Raw genomic sequence first — 18,336 nt, 5'->3', positions numbered from 1 at the left:
CACCATTAAGGATTCACAAATTCACCATCAGTCAATTGAAAAAGGCGGCTTTACTCTGAACAGCTTACATCTTGCAGAGATATCTGTAAAAGCTTTAAGTTTAAGTCAAGTTAAACTCCCACAATTCCTCAGCCAGCATGCCAATCCACATTACTTAAAGAAACACTGGTCTAGACAAAACAACAAAGCCAAGAGAAAAACTGGCTACAGAATGCTGGATGATAACTCTCAAACTATTTGAAGGTCCACTTCTTATTAATTCCATATGAGTTAAATCAAAGCTGTGTTACTCAGTCAAAACATTCTTTAAACATAAATAGAATAGAATATTCTTTATTGGTCAAATGTGACTAGGCACACAAGGAATTTGTCTCTGGTGCATAAGCTATCAGTGTACATGCAAGCAAAAAAGTGATAAATCGTAAGATACAATTACAGATAAGACACAACCAACAAAGTGATAATCATAAGGAGTAGGTAATTGAAAGATGAGAAGAAAGATATATGGTTAGATATCCTTAGGCATAAGACAGTGTTGTGGGAATTATATCTTTAGCAGAGTGATGGCCTGGGGTAGCGGGAACTGTCTTTATGTCTGGTTATTTTGGCATGCAATGTCCTACAGAGATGTCCTGAGGGAAGAAATTGAAACAGTTTGTATCCAGGATGCCAGGGGTTTCTAGATGTTTTCTCAGCTCTTTCTGGCTTGTGTAATATAGTATAGCTAAAGATCTTTAAAAATTCTGGGGGAAAAACAGCCATAAATTTGCAAAGCCACAAAATATAGTAAACTTATTCTTAATACTTACTGAACAATATCTCTAAAAACAACAATGTCAGGTATGCACAAACTGCTAAAGCCCCTTGTGTTAAGACAGGAAAGTCACTGCTCTATTTTGTCATGTTATCTTAAAAGTTAATTGTCATAGGCAATGGGGCTCAGATAGGCAATTCTACAGACTATTATTTCCCAACTGTGTTGGAGCCTAATCATTCTGCTTCTAAATCTGTTTGGCCAATGGCCATGGAATAAAGGAATTATAGTCCAACATGCATGGAGGATAAAGGAAAGATACAGCAATTCTACAGTACTTTAACTTCTCTATTAAGCTTCTACAATTTGCTCTATTTTCAATGGGAAACAGATGGGGTTTTTTTTCTAACTGTAAAATTAACCAAATTTACTTTTCATTTCACAGGAAATGCTAATTCCAGGCTGCAGGGTGAAAGAATGTGTGGTCAAATAGAGCACAACTGATCATTAAGACAAACAATGGTTTTTAGTGAGTGTGTTAAAAGCAAGTGCCATTACTCTATGGAATATCCACTGTAGATAAGAACTTCATGTTGTCATGCATAGCTATGCAAGCGGGCCATACATATTCCCCTTCATAAACAAGAGCACCAGCCTTCAATATGGTACATCTCTCATAGCGTTAATAGCTCGCTGCCCAACCAGATCCCAGTCTTAAAGAAGAGGAGGAATTAAGCTGCAGTGTCCAAATGACAATTTCATTTGTACCCTACTGCTACCTATTAAACCTAGTACCTTGACCACTAATTCACAATATCAGGGTGACTTTTCTCAGTTTGAACGTACTTTTACCGTTTTTCAGCAGAGTCTATCTCTAATTTTAAGCCCAATCTGCTAAAAGAGAAATTTCATTTTATTATCGCAGACTTCCATCATTTAATTAATAACTTGTGGACTACAGTAAGATCTGAAATTACTGAAAACTCAACCAATCTAGCAGTTTAAGAATGCAGCAAATAATGGGGAAAGTAATGCTTATTCTTCCATCATGGAAACCATAATATGGTTCAGTCCTATGCTATCTTAGCTCAGTATGTGAGTCCAATTTATAAACTCTGGTTTTAATGGCTTGACATTATGTACAGACATAGTAACTGAGTTCATGCATTATGCTAAACTATATTCTGAGTAGAGAATTGGTCTCTGACAGAAAGCCACCTGAAGAGACTAGAAGCATTTGAAATATGGATTTACAGACGGCTGTTACATATAAGCTGGGTTGACAAAATCAGAAATGAAGTGATAAGCCGCCTTTGAAAGCCAAGGGAAATCATCAAAACCATAAAAAAGCGAAAGTTAAAATATTTCAGACATGTGATACGACACTCGGAAAAATAAGGCATAGTTCACTCAATCCTGCAGGGAAAGATTGAAAGCAAACGAGGTCCAGGCAGAAAAAGAACATCATGGCTTCAAAATCGAAGGGTTTGAGTTTAGACAAAACTCAGCAGCACTTTTTCGTACGGCTGTTGATAAAAATAGGATTGCCAATATGATCGACAGATATAAAGATATTTGCTTTAGCCCAGTGGTTCCTAAACAAAGCACAAGTAGCCAATTTTCAGCCCAAAGCCAAAAACCAATAAATTACACAATGGTTTTTACACTTGTGGATCCAGCAATTTTGGCAATCCAATAAAGCAAATTTAAAGTAAACCATGAAATTTGGTCAATAGCTAGCTGAAACGTAATGCAATGAAAATTATTATATGTAAATTATTCTACTTTGGACACATTTTATGAACAACTAGCTCTCTGAAGAATGTTGGGAAAGGTAGAAGAAAAGAACCAGCAACAAGATATTTGGTTTCACTTAAGGTTTTAATTTCAGAAAACTAGTATCATATTAAGCATGCATTGAGTACTGCTAGCTTTCACTAATAACTGATTTGTATCAACAAGTTTCACTCTAAGCTGGCCATGTGTACACATTTAATCACATTAAAGTTAGAAAAATTCACATTTTTATGTCATTGCATACATGTAGTATTCTCATCTGTACATACTCATATGATACTCATCTGAAGTATTGCACTAATTTCATAAATAAAAGGCAAAGCGTTCATAATTTTCATAAATGTTGACCTCTCAATAATTACCAAACAATAATCAATTAAATTAAGCTATAATATGGTTGGCTTGATTCTGACTTTTAGCATTTTTAATGGCAAATTGGACAAATGGTGTTTAAACAGATGGTTGTGAATCAGGCCAACATGACTCCATGATGATAATTTAGGTAAGAAATTATAATTCCAAGTTCACAGCTAGCTAATGGAGTCCTACTGAAAAATATTTAAATATTAGCCAGCAATGTGCTGCAGCTGCCAAAACAGCCAATGCAGTCCTAGGCTGTATTAACAGAGGGATACCACATGAAGTGCCAATACCACTTTATCATGCTTGGTAAGAGAATACTTGGAATGCTGCACCCAGTTTTGATCTCTACGATGTAAAAAAGATGTTGAGACTCTATAAAGAGTACAGAGAAAAATGACAAAGATAATTAGGGGGCTAAAACATATGAAGAAAGGTTGCAAGAATTGGGTATGTCTAGTTTAATGAAAAGGACCAGGGGTAACATGATATTTCCAATATTTGAAGGGCTGCCACACTTATTTACAAAAAGGCAGAACAAGAAGCAATGGGTGGAAAGTAATAAGCTAATCAAGGAGAGAAGCATCCTAGAACTAAGGAGATTTTTCCTGACAATTAGAACAATTAATCAATGGAACAATTAAAAATTAGAACAATTAATTTGCCTCCAGACTTTGTGGGTGCTCCAATACTGGAAGTTTTTAAGAAGAGACTGGACTAACATTTGCCTGCAATGGTATGCCCTGACTGGGCAGGGAGTTGGGGTAGAAGGTCTCTTCCAACTCTGTTACTCTGTATTCTAATATAGTTTAGAATAGTTTCAACTATGAATTAAAGCACTGTGATTTTTAGACCCAAGGTTTATGAATTTTTCTGATTGTGAATCCAACTGGGTTAATCATGGTTAACTACTATACTAATATTTTGAACAACTGAAGTTTGTTTTTTATACTAATAAGGAATAATTGTCTACTTAACATTTGTGGACAGGCAATAACCACAAAATTTGTAACATGTACCAAACATCATCTCTATAACAGTATTTTCCCCCCTGTGCAGAATCAACAGAAAATGCCTAATTGTAACAAGTGCCTCAAAACACAAGATATCTGAAAGAGAAATATTATTCTGTACACAAATACTACCGAGTACTTTTTGCATTATACTATATAGGGCTGTTGCTGTAATGGTAGACCAGTGGAATAACTGCAATTTAGGATTGGATCTGCAAGTTTACACTTTTGCTTTAACCTTATTATGCATCAATAAGATTCATTTTCATAAATCAACTGCCTGTTTAAGACCTGAAAATGTACAATAAAGATACAGTAGGATCCAGAATACAATATCATATACAAGAGGTTTTGTAACATAAGAATTCTCCTACAATTATTGATTCTTAATTGTTTTTGATCCATGCATAATGGCAAGTTCACACATTATACTAAGTTTTGTTCCTAGTTAATAAGACTTTGATATATTGCATCAAATATAACATGGTTTTAACTTAGTTCTGGTTATATTTACAAATCATACCCTGTTTCTCCAACAATACGGCCTCCCCCAATAGGAAGTCCCAGCATGTTTTATAGGCATGAAATGAAATTAAGCCCCTCCCCCCAAATTAAGGCCTATATTAAAACATGCGAAATGGGGGGAATGGTGGGGGGGGGCTTGCCGTTAGGAAGTATTTTTGTTGCACACCCGGATATGGTGCTGCCTGCGTTGACCCCAATACGAAGTGCCCCACCAATGCTGAGGTCAACATCCAAGCTGTCGCCGCCTGCCTGAAGATGCAGGGGAGGGGAATTAAGTCACCCCCGAAAAGACGGCCTAGCCATTTTTGGGGGGGCTCAAAAAAAAAAAGACCCGGCCTTATTATATGAAAAACACGGTACTAACTAAAACAATTATCTTTAAATATAGATGTCAGAACCTAGTTTATATTTTCAAAGAAGATTCTTGCATCGATAGCATTTGCACATTTCAATAAGACATAAGCCGTGGTTCACAAACCATAACTGAGAAATCTTTATAGTGACTAAATATTTGTTTTGCTTGTGTAAACCTAACAACTGTAGTCTATAAAACACAGCTTGTATCTTAAACACAATAGGTGAGCCAGCTAACTATGGTTTATTAATAAATCATGCTTAATATGTGAGTTGACTATGAGACAGCTATATTTATTCAAACCAGCAACACTAACTAGTAAACAAAGGGTTACATAATTTACTAAGAAAACATCTTGTGGGACATCTATGCTCAAAAACAAGCTGTTTGCAAAGATGGCTGCGAATAAAATTGCAATACTCTTGCCTGTTGGGCTATTTGTTTCTCTCTCCCTTTTAATCAGGACAATTCTTAACATCTGTGAATCCAGAAGAGCAAGTTAACATCCATCCCATCTCCTGGAGCCACAAAACTTCAAGAATTTCTGAGAGGCTGACTGCACCTCTCAAGAGTAGATTCATAAAGGCAAGCACACACTGTGGCTCATTTAGAGAAGAAAACTTTACCATAAATGATGCTCATTTCTTGGAAATTTTGCCATGCTACATTACAGGTTTAATGCCTTTATTAAGTTCTATTAAAAGCTTCTGCTACCATCATTTTCATAACTTTTCAATAATATAGGAAAAAACATAGATGGCTCACATACTGTGCTTAACTGTATTCTTTGACTAACTCATAATTAGTTGGATCCAGTAATACTATTTCCCAAACTATAGTCTACAAGTACTAATTGTTGGATCACATTACAGACTCAGCAGTGGCCAAACAGGCCGTATTACAAATGAATACAATGTGTGAATCCAACCAGTCACTTATCCAAATCCATTCACTAACAGCACAATTGGGATCTCAATCTGCATATCAACTTCATGTCATACCAGAGTGACCGAACAATGACTTTCCTTAATTAGCAACTTCTGCTACAGCTCCCAAAAACCTTGAAGTCAGCACTTTCATCTGCAACACTGGCATATATGCCATTTCAGCATCACAGGATTAAATTTATTAAGGCTGCATAGGTAAAGCAATCATCTCAGCAATATAAAGACTGAACAGCACTGCCAGAAAATACACACACACACACACACACACACACACACAGAGAGAGAGAGAGAGAGAGAGAGAGAGAGATTTCCCATTGCAGGAAAATGAAGCACAAGTAGATATAATGTAAAAATTATACCATGGAATTTTGAAAAATGATGTTTAAAGTAGAAACCACACAGGGAATCTAAAACAAATACTGCTAGCAGAGCAGTTCAGGTAATCCTCAACTTACGACCACAATTGAGCCCAAAATTTCTGTTGCTAAGTGAAGCATTTGTTAAATGAATTTTGCCCCGTTTTCTTATTAAGTGAACCACGGCAGTTTAGTTAGTTAGTGACACTGTTGTTAAAGTGAATCTGGCTTCCTCATTGACTTTGCTTGTCAGAAGGTTGCAAAAGTGATCACATGACCCTAGGACATTGCAACAGTCATAAATATGCATCTTAATTTTGATCATGTGACCACGGGATACTGTAATGATAGTTACAGCTTATGCACCAGAGGCAAATTCCTTGTGTGTCTAATCACACTTGGCCAATAAAGTATTCTAAGTGTGAAAAACGGTCATAAGTCACTTTTTTAGTGAGATTGTAACTGTACTGTCACTAAATGAACTGTTGTAAGTTGAGGACTACTATACTGCTGAGCATTTTATTCATACAGTACATTTTATCTCATCATTCCTATAGTACTTGAAGATACCAGATATTATATATTTGGTTTCTCAGTCCTCCTACAACACTGTGAGATAAGTTGCATTAAAAGAGATCAGTTTCAGAGTATGTACTACTAATTCATGCCTTTTGTTTATAAACTGCACTTTTTGTACTGCATAAACACAACCTGAAAGTTACAAGTGGAATAATTCTAAATTCAAAGAAACACATTTAAAGGATATAAGATTCAATAACATATGTAAAAATGGCAATTTTTTACTGTCCACAGCTTTTTAAAGAAACATTCTTGAATAAACAAATTTCAAATAAACACCCTGTGTGAAACAACTGAACTAAATTGAATTATGTTCCTGCTAAATCTTTTGCATAATGGTAAATTTTGATTATTTTTGCCTATTCTTTTTCTTTGAACTCATGAAATCAGCTAAACTGAGATAATTCATGGACTGGTTGATCAGGACTCTCTAGTCAATGCAAAATATACCACAATAAATGTGTTACTATGGTATACTCTAAAATTTTTGCTGTAGCAGATTAATTATGTACAAATAACCCAAATATATTATCCAAAAATATGAGCACTACTCCAAACAATTTTATAGGTGTGTCTTTTTTATTTATAGCATTCAAAATAATAAGATAAAGCTACAGCACTAGCTCACATGCTTTCATATTCAACACTTTTCTTCATTGAGCCTTCCTGTGTTATTTTAATACTGTTATTGCATTAAAGCAATATATTGTACCTCAAGCAGTTTAATATTATGGTGTGTGCACAATTAGAAACTGTATACAGGAATAACCTTGCAACTTAATGGCAAATTTATCACACCAAAAGAGCGTCCTAAAAAATAACAATTTTACAACAAAAGGGATCATGCTTTGCTTACTGGAAGTCTTTCCTGAAAATTAAATCAGATTAAGAAGGATAAAAAAAAAGAAGACGAAGTTCTCTTTTCAGATGCTGGCTTATTCTTTCTGTGTGGGTTTCTTTTTACTATTTGATGAAATGTGTAAACTTTGGAAATGACACCTGACACCCCTGTTTCTCAAAGGATGCCGGAGACCGGAGCTGATGAACTTTCCAAGGCAGGGCAAGATCCACCCCACCCCATCCCCAAAAAACAGACAGACACTTTCGGGTTCTTCCCCACTGGTTCAAAACCAACGGAATCCAGCCCTTCACTTGACACGATCCCCTCCTGAAAAGGGGGCCGCTCCTTCTGCCTTCAAAGCAGCCCAGCCTAAAATGGCCCCAGGCCGTCTTTCACCCCCCGCGCTACGACCGGCCCCGGGAGACCTTCCCTCAGCCGCCGCCGCCGCCGCCGCCGCCCCAGTCCGTCCAAGGGGACGCGGGGCGGCCCACTCCAGCCGAGGCCAGCGGGCTGCGACTCGCCTCCGGCCCGGGGCAGCCGGGGATTCCGCCCGTCCCCGCCCGGCGGCCGAGGGTCCCGAGCCGCGAGGGGCGAGCCGGGGCCCCGCCACGCAGGCGCACTCGCCACCCTCAGAATTCACCCTCCGGGCAAGGGCTCTCTCTTCCCCCTCCCTCCCCTCGGCGGGCCCGCGCCTCGAGCCCCCCAAGGGCCGCGGGGCTGGGCGGCGGCCAGCTGGAGGGCCGTCAGGCCAGGCGCCCCTTCTTCCCACCACGGAACCGACCGGCGGCCGCCCTCCTGAGGGAGCCCAGGCCCCGGCGGGCGCGCGCGCCCTGGCTCACCTGCCACCGCGCTGAAGGCCGGCGGCGCTCTGCCCGTCACGCGGGCTCGGCCGGTTGCTGGCTGCGCTCCGGAGCGGCGGGAGGGCGGGCGGTTAGGTGGCGGCGGCTGCGGCCCGGAAACGGAGGAGCGGCGCGACAGTGGTGGCTCTCAGCCGGACGCCGAGGGGAGGGGTCTGCGCGGGGCGGGGCTTCTGCTGGACTGACAGGCGGAGGGGCGGGGCGGGGCGGCCGGAAACGGTTGAGCGCCTAGAGCGGCTCTTTTCGCCAAGCGGCGCCCGGCAACGGGTCCCGTCAGCCCGCGGGTCTCGACGGCGCAGGCGGGGCGATTTCCCGGGCCAGACCCGGCGTGGCCGACCCGGAGATTAAGGTCGACGTCCTCCTGGGGCCCGGGGCCGTCGCCTCCTTCCAGGCCCGCCGGTTCGCCCGGCCGGGCCCGAGGTGGGCGCGGGCTCTCGCTCGTCCCCCGGGAAGGGGAGCCCGGGGTCTGAGCCGGGACAGCCCTCGAGGTGTGTGGCTTTGAAGCCCGCTTCTCTATTCTGAAAGCCCAGCGAAAGGGACTGTTATAACGGCCAACTCTTCTGCTCTTGTTCATTATCCAGCTCTGAAAGGCTCCCGATTTACCCCAAATATTGATTTTATTTGGACGTCTCTTCTGTTCATCGACTTTCCCCATGTTGGCAATTGATAAAATATAAACGCTTCTACTTCGGAAAGCATTCACGGCTGCCTAAAACTTTTGCACAGTACAGCTAGACCTCGACTTACAACAGTTCATTTAGTGACCATTTGAAGTTACAACAGCATTGAAAAAAGTGACCCTGGACGGGTTTTTTCACAGCATCCTGAGGGTCACCTGAGGAAAATTGTCATATTTATGGCAATTGTGGTATCTGAGGGTCAATTGTGATCACCATTTGCCATCTTCTGACAAGCAGTGAAGGAAACCAGGTTCACTTAACAGCCATATTACAAACTTAACTGATTCACTTAACTATGGCAAGAAAAGTCATAAAATGGGGGGAAACTTAAATGTCTCACTTAGCAACAAAAATTTTCATCTCAATTGTTGTAAGTTGAGGACTACCTGTACTGTACTTAGGTCTCCCATGGTCCTTTGAGACACAAATGACTCTCATCCTACTTTCGACACATTTCTCTGGAAAGGCTCTAATGCTGGGAAAGAGAAGGAGAGAGAAGAGAAGCAGCAAGGTGGATGGACTCACCTACGTTAGTGATGTTAGTGATGAGTGCACCACAGGAGAACTGAAAGTACAGGTTAGGGATAAGATTTTCATAGGGAGGGAAGGCTATGCAGTTGCTAGGAGCTGATAACGACTTGATGGCACACATTTGATCCTGCTTCAGGTGCAGCTGCTGAACTGGAGTAAAAATACCATGGAGTTGGTACATCCTCTGCTCAAGCAAAGCTACTCCAGATCCATCTGTGAAGAAAGCAAATGTCTTTCTGCCCTCTCCTTGGATTATCCTGCTTGCTACCTATTATTTTTAGCATCATCACCATTAGCCGTGGTGGTTCAGTCACAGTGGTTAGAGTGCAGTACCGCAGGCTAATTTGGCAATTCAAATCTCACCAGGCTCAAGGTTGACTTCTGTGGCAGGTAAAATGAGGAGCCAAATTATTGGGGGCAAGAGGCTGACTCTGTAAACAGGCTAGAGAGGACTGTAAAGCACTGTGAAGTGGCATATAAGTCTAAATGGTATTGCTGTCAACAAACCAGGTCAGGAGGGCTCACAGGGCATGGTCAGAAAAAGCCAAGATCTTGGCTGTGATAGTGCAATGCGTGATGTGATGATGGGTGCAGCATCAGAGCCCCACCTTGACTTTTTGGAACAAGCCCTGTGGAGATTCCTGAACCATGTTGAAGAAGGAAAGCTGCCCTACCAGCAATGAGGAAGGTGCAGGAATTACGCTGCAGGTCAACAATTTGGGGCAAAATATTCTGTAGGGACTTCGTTTTGCCACCACCATTAAACCTGACAGACAGCTGCTGCACTTCTGCCAACAGTGAGAATATCTGAGATGAATCCTTTAAGTAGAGATAAAAGCCAGTTCTGAGCTATAACTGTATGTAATGCATTTTTTGTCAGTAGCAAAGCTTTAGCCCTACCTCTCTGAGGTTAGGCCCTGGGGTGCCATAGAGCCACCACTAAGTTTGCCTGCCCTACAGATAGAGAAATGTCACAGGGTCTCCTGCTTGAGCAGGGGATTGGATTAGATAGAAGACCCCCCCTCCAAGGTCCCTTCCAACTCTTGTTAGTCTAATCTATAATTCTGTAAAATAACAGGATTTGGAACCATCTCCTTTATTCATTCTTCTCATGAATGCTGCTGCCCAACAGGGCTTTGTCTGGCAGCGTTGTTGCCTTGCTCAGTTTAATGCCAGGTTCTTCAGGGTGGTTTTCCTGAGCCCTTTCCCCTCCCATACAGTGACTTCTCCTTCCCCTCCCATATGGTGTCTCCTAGGAGATCGATGGTCCTGTGAACCATTTTTATACTTGCTGTACAATGGTGGGATTCAAAAAAATTTACTACTGGTTCTGTGGGCATGGCTTGATGGGCATGGCAAGGGAAGGATACTGTAAAATCCCCATTCTCTCCCCACCCCACTAACCTGCTTTCCAGCTCCATTCTCCTGTGCAGGGCAACAAAAGAAGACCCAGCCGATCAGCTGGGACTCAATGGGAGGCAGAGAAGAGATGGGGATGGCGGGGCCAGTCAGAGGTGGGATTCTGAACTATTCAAAATTTCTGATACCGGTTTTCCAGAACTGATCAGAACCTGCTGAATATCACCTCTGTTGCTGCCCTATTAAAAATTGTCCAAATTGCTACAGGTGGAAATCAGAAACCCAAAAAGCAAGCAGCCATAATCCAAACTATTGCAGATGACAAGATCTTACAAAGCGTTTAGCACACACACACACACACTCCAAAGTTCTATTGCAAAGTTATTAGAAAGCTGTTAAATATGTACATATTAGGTTTCTTTTTGAGAATTTTAGTCTCCTGAAATGTAGCATGATACTGTTATTTCCATTCTGCCCCTCCCCCCAACTAAAAATAGATGGTGCAAACAAGGTGTCTAGTCTGCTTCACAGCCACATGGATGTACAGTGGCCAGGGACAGGAAGTTGAGGGGGCTGTCTCAGCGCACCTTTGAGGTCTTCTAGTCCAACCCCCTGCTCAAGCAGGAGACCCTATACTATTTCCAACAAATGGTTGTCCGATCTCTTCTTTAAAACTCTGTGTTGGAGCATTCACAACTTCTGGAGGCAAGTGGTTCCACTGATTGTTCTAATTGTCAGGAAAATTCTCCTTAGTTCTAGGTTGCTTCTCTCCTTGATTAATTGATTAGTTTCCATCCACTGCTTCTTGTCTTGCCTTCATCAGGTGCTTTGGAGAAAAGCTTGACTCCGTTCTTTGTGGCCACCCCTGAAATACTGGAACACTGCTATCATGTCATTCCCAGTCTTTCTTTTCATTAAACTAGACATACCCAATTCCAGTAACCATTATTTATATGTTTAGTCTCCAGTCCTCTAATCTTCTTCATTGCTCATCTTCTCTGTGTTCTTTCTAAAGTGTCAACATCTCTTTTACATCATGGTGACAAAAACTGGATGCAGTAAGTGTGGTTTTACCAAAGCATTATAAAGTGATATTAACACTTCATCTGAACTTGATTCTATCCAGGGGTGGGATATAACAGGGTTAACTACCGGTTAGGGATTTACCAGCTTCCCTGCCGGCTGTGAGCCTCACCTGAAACAGCCCTCTTTTCTTGTTTTTTTAACTGCAGCTGTGGCTCGTTCGGCAGCTGAAGTTGAAAAATCAGGAAATAAAGATCAGGTAAGAGCCCGGGTGGGCAGGTGGGCAAAAACATCAGCAGACATAGAACCGGTTCTGTCTGCTGCTCTTCAGAGCTACCGGTTCTACAGAGGTAGACAGAACCGGTAGAAACCCACCCGATTCTATCCCTCTGTTAATGAAGCCTAGAATTGTGTTGGCTTTTTTGGCAGTTGCAGCACACAGCTGGCTCATATTTAAGTGATTGTCCACTAGGATTAAAAGATCCCTCTCACAGTTACTACTATTGAGCTAGGTACCATCTATCCTATACTTGTACATTTGGTTTTTCTTGCCTAAATATAGAACCTTACTTTTTTCACCATTGAATTTCATTTTCTTAGATAGGACCCGTCGAGGTCCTTCTGTATCTTCTGGAGTGTAAGCTATTCCTGCCAGCTTGGTGTCATCTGAGAATTTGAGGAGTTCCCCATCTATCCCCTCATCCAAATCATTGATGAAGATGTTGAAGAATACTGGGCCTAAGACGGAGCTTTGGGGTATCCCACTGCATACTTCCCTCCATCTCTCCATGTCATTTCAAAGCTTCATGCCTCCTTTTTTAACAACTATCAGATAACTATTTTTAACAGCTATCAGATAAAAAAAATTACAGTTAAAGATCTTCCAATTGGCAGAATACGGAAAAACTGCTTGGTGAATCTTCTGTTTTTCTGGATCAAAGAAAGTGAAAATAGTTTTAAAGGATTTTAAATTGTTAGCAAAAAGCTGAACAAGGATTTAATGTAAAATAGTTTACATTGATAAAGAATACTAATTTTGAAATACTAGTTTTTAGCAAAAAGTGCTCTTGAAAATATTAAATTAAATAGACCAATTGCCTGGATTTTCCTATGAATGTCAAATGTTACAGAATACCAGCAATTGGTGTATTTTACAAAACAAAAAAAGATAAAGGTAATATGAAACAGACAGTATGAATGCAACTACAGAGTATCAAATGAGATTCCAATAAATGTCAAATGAGTATTAAGGATACAAAATCAAAAGTGGGAAAAAGGTGTGGGGGTGGAAAGTTTTCCTTTGATTATGACTTGGCAAAACAATATATCTAAGTTTGATATATTGGCAAAGGGAAAAAAATCACAAGCTAAGTATAAAGTGTTACAATATGCAAAGGAAAGAAGAGGATTGGGTTTATCTGATCTGAAAGTGTATTTTACAGCTTGTTGTTTCGTTTCAATGAAAGAGTTGGTATTACTGAAAAATAAAAGATGTTTAGTGTTTAAATGATGTGATCTGAGATTTGGGTGACACGCTATTTATAATACAACAAAGTCAAAGTAAATGTAGATTTCAAAAATTATTATGTTAAATGTGCCATATTGAGAAGAAGGAATAGATACAAACCAGGATGTGCCCAAAGCACCCTTATGAATTTCAGTACAAGGAGCATTTTATACACAATAGGCAAAGATAAATAGTTAACATATCATGAAATGCCAAAATAAAGAGAACACCCATGACAGACGGACATCATTGCCAATAGTTTTATTATCAGAAAAAAAGAAAGTTAACTTATAATTGCTGTTAATATTGGAAGCTACTTTGTATCTTCCTTTTCTATTTTCTTCTACTTATTTTTCTTTTCTTGCAGTTTTTGTTTTCCCTTTATTTTCTTCTTTCCTTCCTTCCTTTCCCTCCTTATTTTTTCCTTACTTTGTATTAGTTTGTATTAGCTTGTTATTTCTAACAGTTTAAATAAAACCATATTTTAAAATTTCTGCCCAATATAAGCAGACCGAGGTGTGATGTGTGTGTATACAGTAGTATTAAATTACTCTTAACTGCAGATTAACAAATTGTTCTAAGAAACTGCATTAAACCTGAAACTAAAACAGTAACCAGCTTGTCTTAACTGCAAAATAACCTTTGCTGCTTGTTATTTTGAACCACCAAAGGGCTAAATGTTGTGCAGGACATAGAATTAAATCTTTTTTTATCAGTGGATTTACATTACCTATATAGGCAGACCAGTCTGAGGTGAAGTGAGAGAAAGCAACTGCTGTACAAATTCCTGAGAGTGGGAGAGCCTGTATGCTACTCTGCAGTGCCATCTGCTGTAGGTGTCAAGTACTGCACTATAAACCAATTCTTTGTTTCACACATTTCATCCCAGATTAGGAGCCCACCGCCGGCATCTAACAAATTGTACTAAAAGACATAAGATTTTGTGAAGTCCAAGTCACTTCTTCAAGAGCCAGCTTGGTTCAGTAGTTAAGGTTTTAGGCTAGAAACAGGGAGACCTTGGGCACAAAGGCGGTCGGTTGACTCTGAGCAGCCCCAGGAGGCAATGGCAAAGCCCCCCCAAAAAAACCATGCCAAGAAAATGGCAGGGACTTGTCCAATGAAAGTCAAGAATCAACACTAACTTGAAGGCACCCCCCGCCACACACACACAAGCTCACATGATGTGTAAACTAAGGAGAATTTTCCTGTCAGAACAATCAGTGGAAAGGCCTGGGACCAGGTTATCTGAGTGACTGTCTCTTGCAGGTCACATCTATCCAACCCATCAGAGCGGGGAGGAAAGGAATGTTGGGTCCCATCCCTGAGGGAGATACACCTGGTGGGACCTTCTTTGTGGTGCTCTCTCTGGAACATCATTCCCCCAGAGATTAGAACGGCCCCCACTCTAATCCTCTTCCAAAAGACGCTGAAGACCTGGGTCTGCTAGCGGGCCTGGGCACCCAAAGCAGGATGGAGCCCATCAAATGACTTGTGTGATCTGCTGTCGCAGGGGTGGGGGTGGGGTAGGAGCTGGGGGTGATTTTATATTGCACTATATTAATTTATTTGATTCTTTTTGTTAGTTTTTATTGGTTTAAATGTGGTTTTATATTCTGTAAGCCATCTTGAGTCGCAATGGGCAAATAGGTGACAATATAAATTCAATAAATAAATAAGTTGTGGGTGCTCCATCACTGGAGGCTTTCAAGAATACATTGGACAGCCATTTGTCTAGAATTGTATAGAATTTCGGTTGTAAATTGTCATGCATTGAGGCACCACATGACCTGATTCAAGAGTTGTGATCTGTTTTTATAATGGTTAAGCAAATGTGGCAATCATTAAGCAAACCCATTTTCCCCAGTGGGTATTTCTTGCAGGAAACCAGAAGTAAACAAGAGAAACCAGAAAGAAACATCATAAATTGTGCTCTTGTGACACTACAAATGGTTGTCAATGTGAGCCAGTTGCCAAGCACCCAAAATGTGATCAGGTTATGTTGGGGTGTATGTATCTCTGCATGCAGCAGCCGTAACTTTGAAAATGGGTCGTAAGTAGCTTTTGGGGGGGGGGGTCAGTCACGACTTCAAATGGTCATTAAGTATGTCAGATAGTGCTCCATTCAAAATCCAAGAAAGACACCCTTAGACTCCATTGTTATAGAGTAAAGGAACTTTTACTGGAAATCAAGTGATAGCATCAAAAGAATTCTAGATCTGAGAATTTACGTGCAAAAAACACATATACAAAGTGATGGCAACGTTCCCACCCACACTAGTTCAAACGGTCCATCCAATCAAAGATGTGTATAATGTCATGTGGGGCATCTTCAGGTGGTGATGCAGACATCTGGCCAGTGACCTTGGCCTAGTTTGATAAAGAGCTGCAGTTGCCCAGTAAGCAGCAAATAAGCATAGACAATAAAGTTTTTCCCAGGTTACACAGTTCATTCTCTAAAACCTCCAGCACTCTTCCCCACCACACAAAGCCCAACTTTATTCACCCTCCCGTTACTATGGCAGCCGAAAAGATAAGCAGAAGAAAGGAGTCTTGAAGGCTGACATTGTAACTGGTTGTAAATTGAGGACTAATTGCGTTAAAAACCCATTGCCTTTAAGATCTTCTGAAGTACCTTCCAATGTATGTGAATTTGGCAGGAAACAGAACAATTAAAACTCTGACCACACGTTTTCTGAACAGTTTTTATCCCAGAGCTATAATGGCACTTAACAATGAACTTAAGGACCATTATCTGTGAGCTGTTGGACAGTATTGGTCTGTTGTGTGGATGCTTGTGTGTGTTTTAGGACGCGGGGAATTTTGGTGGGGTGGGGAGGTGTTTGGGGATTGTCATGTGTATGTGCACTGTTGAGTCTGGTCTCTGGGTGTTACCTGAATTTCGTTGTATGTATACTATGTACTGTACATACGTACAATGACAATAAAGAATTCAATTTTCAATTTTTTCAATCAGAGCGTGTTAATATAGGAAATACTAATGCTCTGATGGTCATTTTGAAAAATCCTTTCTTAGTGAGTACCTAGAAGCCAAGAGGAACATATATGGCAATTTTCAAGTTTGTAGGCTTTACAGTTCTGGAGATTTTGTGATGATATGTGAGTGGTATTTCGCTTTTATATCTATAGATTAACTTTTTTGGTCCTAATTCCTAGGGGTTGTCTCTAGAGTAACTACTATAAGAAGAAATCAACCCCCTTGTCCCAAATAAAATATTAGCCATAAAGAAAAGCCTAGAAAAGCCAAAAGACCAAGACGCTAATAAAAAAAAACTGCCCGAAGCCCCTTCCACATTCCAGCCACACACCTAAAGAAAACATTGTAACAAGAAGCTAACTAGATACCAGCATTTAAGGAGTTCATGAGCTTATTGAAAGAGGAAGCTATCTAGATGGCTCCATTCATAAGCAAAGAAAATACTGCCAGCAGAAGTCCATTCAAGACAGGATATTTTGAAACCCCTTACGACAAAGTTTAACAGCTAACAAAAGCTGAGTGATAGGATTAGAGCAAGCAGCCCCTCACCCAAAAATCTTAACACAGGGCATAGTCATCAGCTACAGTGGGAATTACCCAACCCTCTTTCAGAACACGAAGCCCATATTGCACAAATCCCAAATAAAGATCTGTTGGAAGAAATATCCTTCTGGGTTCAGTTCCAAGTGGGGAAAAAGACACTGTGTCAGCCTTCAAGATCTTCCTCCTTTCCTTTGCTTCTTTCTGGCTGCCATGAGTAAAGGGGGGTGGGGGATGGTGGAAGGGGGAAATGTATGGGACGTGAGCTGAAAGTGTTACTAACTGATATTGTATAAACTGGGGAGGGTTTCTATTTCTGCTTAGCTTTCTCTTCTCTGCACAACTGCAAACCTTTATCTGATCTGAGTCAAGTGCCATCAGGTCAACTAATCATCACCACCTGGAGATGTCCACATGATGAGGTTCACAACTTTTAATTGGAAGAACCATTAGAACTATTGGGGATGGGAACATTTCACTCCCTTGATATATGTGATGTACGTGCCTATTTCCCCAGATTCAGAATTTTCTTGTTGGTACCACTGATTTCCAGTAAAAGATATATTTTCTCTAATTACAAGAGTCTAAGTATTTCTTTCTTGGATTTTGAACGGAGCACCAGCTGACACACTGGAACCATGGAGGCTGTTTGGAAGGTTTAATGGTGGACAGCAGGACCACATGGCCTGGAGTTCCAGAGTGAAAAGGAAGGGCTTCAAGGTGAAGGAAGATCAAGAAAATGCTGAGGTGCCGAGAGTGCCTGGGTTTTATAACCTTTGTTGGGATTTGAATTGGAGCTTGTATTCCGATTGGTTGTCAGACTCCCATCGCGGGGGGTCCGAAAGGGCGGGGCGTCTCCCTCCAACCCCTCCTGCTCGTACTTTAGCGGCAGCGACTAGGGAGGGGCGGGGCGAAGGAGGAGGCGGAGCTACCAAAAGCGCCCGCACGTTGCCTCCTCCTCTTTTTCATGTATTAGCAGCAACGCCCCCAGGAGCAGGGCGGGGTGAGCTTCTAGGGAGCTCCGCCCATTCCTTCTGGTTCTACTCTTTTGCGCGCCTGCCTCTCTTATGTGTACCAGCAGCAACAGCAGCGCCGCCGGTGGAGAGAAGAGGGGCGGGACGAGGGAGTGGGCGGAGTTCCCTGTCTCGGCAAAAGCGCCCTGCGCGCAGCCTCCTCTTCGTTGTATTAGCCGCAGCAGCAGCACCGCCCCGGAGAGGCGGGGCGAGGGGCGGGCGAGGGAGGGTGGAGCTCCTGTCTCGGCAAAAGCGTCCTGCGCGCAGCCTCCTCTTCGTGTATTAGCCGCAGCAGCAGCACCGC

The 18,336-nt window shown here is 41.5% G+C and overlaps 1 protein-coding gene across 3 annotated transcripts in view; it reads right to left on the bottom strand.

Annotated features, from left to right (window-relative positions):
* GARRE1 (granule associated Rac and RHOG effector 1) overlaps positions 1-8,524 on the bottom strand; it is a 74,229-nt gene extending 65,705 nt beyond the window's left edge. For 2 of the 3 annotated variants that reach the window (XM_087971807.1, XM_087971806.1), the window contains exon 1: positions 8,367-8,524. The gene's annotated coding sequence lies outside the window, so the exon portion shown is untranslated. The remainder of the gene's footprint in view (positions 1-8,366) is intronic. The other variant, XM_087971808.1, reaches the window with a different exon arrangement.
* Positions 8,525-18,336: the final 9,812 nt, after the last annotated feature.

Source organism: Notechis scutatus, chromosome 9 (assembly GCF_049901735.1).
Source record: "Notechis scutatus isolate UNSWTSFEM ecotype Mainland chromosome 9, rNotScu1.2, whole genome shotgun sequence".
Classification (NCBI taxonomy): Eukaryota; Metazoa; Chordata; class Lepidosauria; order Squamata; family Elapidae; genus Notechis; species Notechis scutatus.
The sequence above is the reverse complement of the archived record's forward strand: the minus strand, read 5'-3'. Positions and strand labels throughout refer to the sequence as shown.